The following is a 2,514-nucleotide window of genomic DNA, read 5'->3' as shown; positions in this document are numbered from 1 at the left end:
AAAAACTAGGGTTTTAAGATGAAAAACCTGGGTTCCAAAAATTTGCAGTGAGAGAGAGAGATGAAGATGAGCAGTTTGTGTATATTGTGTGTATAATATGAATGTGAATAGTTTATCAGGTACTGATGGTATCAGTCTAAGACAGTAAGACTATAATACACATTGCATGTTTTAATTGGATGAAATTATTAGTGGCACATATTATGCGTAATTCTAGTTAATAATGCACAACTTTTAAGAAGCATATATGTGTTACTGCACCTAATAACTGTTGAGTGACATTTATGACACTTTATAATGCTCCATTAAGCTTTGAATTGGTGTATTTGTACTCAAGTTGGTGTTTTAATGTGTTTTCTAGTGTTTTTGCATTTCAGGCATTAACCCGGAATTTAGGTGAATTAGTATTGATTTGATGCTAATATGGTGTTAGGATGGTGTCCAAGGAATGAAGCTCGTGAAGACCAACTTATTACAGCAAGAAAAGAAAAAAAAGGAATTTTCTCTAGATAGCCAGCGCGGCCGCGCGCTAGCCCAAAGTACAGAGACACAGCGTGCCCGTGCTAATCAAGTGCGCGGCCGCACCGGGTCAGGAAATTTAAATTCTGATTCTATTGGGCTTCTAATTGGAGGATTTTTACTATGAATGGGCTGCTATATATATAAATAAAGGTCATTTTTCATAAGGAGACGTACCAGAGCACAAGGAGAAGGTGTAAGAAGACCGTTTAGCACAATTCAACGAAGGCGAAGAAGACCTAGTTTATACTTGTGATTCTTTGTTCTAAGTTGTAACTTTGGATGCTAGTTTTCTTATTTTTGAACCTATACTCTCGTTTCGTACTTGGTTTATTATTTGTTTTATAAAGATTACATTTATTATACCATGCTTTCATCGGAACCCACATTGATGATGAGTCTGGTTATGGGCTGATCATTGTCGTGGAGTTCTAGCGGATTTATTTAGTTAATTTGTTTCGATTCCTTGGTGTGTGGTGATTGTATGATAACCTAGTCTTGGTTGTGCTTATTCATCTTATGAGAGTCGTAAACTTATAAGATAGCGTGTTAATTCTTAATGAAGCGACAGTGAATTTAAGGATTTAGAACTTGCCATGCTAGCATAGGTTCATGTGTCATTGTTATGCATGATTCGTAGGTAATTTTAACCATCTTACTTGCCCTATGTAATCACGATTGATAACTTGTGCATTAAACCATTATGTTGTCAAATTCTATAGACATATAGGGTCTCAATATAATTGGTGTCTGTTAAGCTTCTATCTCTTTTGTGGATGTCTGGCAGTATGTTATTCGTGCAATGAAAGTTGGCGTTTAGCAGTTTCGTGTTGTCTGATTAGTGTCATCACCATTACATGCTAAGGTTAATATCAATAAAGCTATTGAATGAAGTATTTAATGAAGTTAGACTCCCATGTGTGTGTCATATATTATTCACATCTCTTTAATCTCTTAGTTTATGTTCTCCAGTATAATTCTCAATAGCTAATCGTAGTATAATCAAAACCCAAATTGTTATTCGTCTTAGCATTGAATAATAGCCATATCATTGTTATTCACTTTTGAGATCAAGTCTAGCACGATTCAGATGATACATAACTCAGTTTAGTTTGGGGGTTCTCCTATAAAAAACCCCAACATGCAGATCAGGGATTTCATCGAGATCTGCGACACTTTCAAGTTCAATGGGGTGACTGAAGATGCTATCAAGCTGCGACTCTTCCCATTTTCTCTGAGGGATAAAGCAAAGTGCTGGTTACATTCTCTACCACCAGGGTCTATCACCAAATGGGAGGATCTTGCTCAAAAGTTTCTTACTAAATTCTTTCCCATGGCAAAGACTACTGCAATTAGGAATGCTCTTACTCAGTTTGCACAACAAACTGGAGAATCTCTATGTGAGGCTTTTGATCGATGTAAAGAGATGCTAAGGAAGTTCCCACACCATGGCATGCCTGATTGGATGATTATAAACTGTTTCTACAATGGTTTGGGCGCTCAGTCTAGACCTATACTCGATGCAGCATCTGGTGGAGCCATATGGGCCAAAAAGATATAATGAAGCTTATGAGTTGATCGAGCTCACGACAGCTAATAAATACTAGAATCCTACACAAAGAATGTTGCAAGGCAAGGTCGCAGGAATTTTGGAAGTGGATACAGCTACTGCTATAGCTGCTCAACTTCAAGCTTTGACGATGAAAGTGGACTCTTTGGCTAATTATGGAGTTAATCAAATCACTAGTGTTTGTGAGCTTTGTGCGGGGGTACATGAAACTGAGCAGTGTGCTATTTCTAGCGAATCAGCTCAATTTATGAGCAACTTTCAGAGATCACAGCAACAAGCTCCAACCACTTATCATCCCAATAACCGCAATCATCCTAACTTCAGCCGGAGCAACAATCAGAATGCGGTGCAACAATCTTAAAAGCTATACACAACAAACAGTATAACCCTACTGGTTTTCAACAACCGTAATATGCCCCTAGACA

At 37.7% G+C, this 2,514-nt stretch overlaps 1 non-coding gene across 1 annotated transcript; it reads right to left on the bottom strand.

Annotated features, from left to right (window-relative positions):
• Positions 1–1,867: 1,867 nt before the first annotated feature.
• On the bottom strand, positions 1,868–1,974 carry LOC141662778 (small nucleolar RNA R71). The gene has a single exon (XR_012550870.1). It is a non-coding gene; the product is annotated as a small nucleolar RNA R71 (small nucleolar RNA).
• Positions 1,975–2,514: the final 540 nt, after the last annotated feature.

Source organism: Apium graveolens, chromosome 5 (assembly GCF_009905375.1).
Source record: "Apium graveolens cultivar Ventura chromosome 5, ASM990537v1, whole genome shotgun sequence".
In the NCBI taxonomy this organism is placed as follows: Eukaryota; Viridiplantae; Streptophyta; class Magnoliopsida; order Apiales; family Apiaceae; genus Apium; species Apium graveolens.
This window is presented reverse-complemented; position numbering and strand designations above follow the sequence as displayed.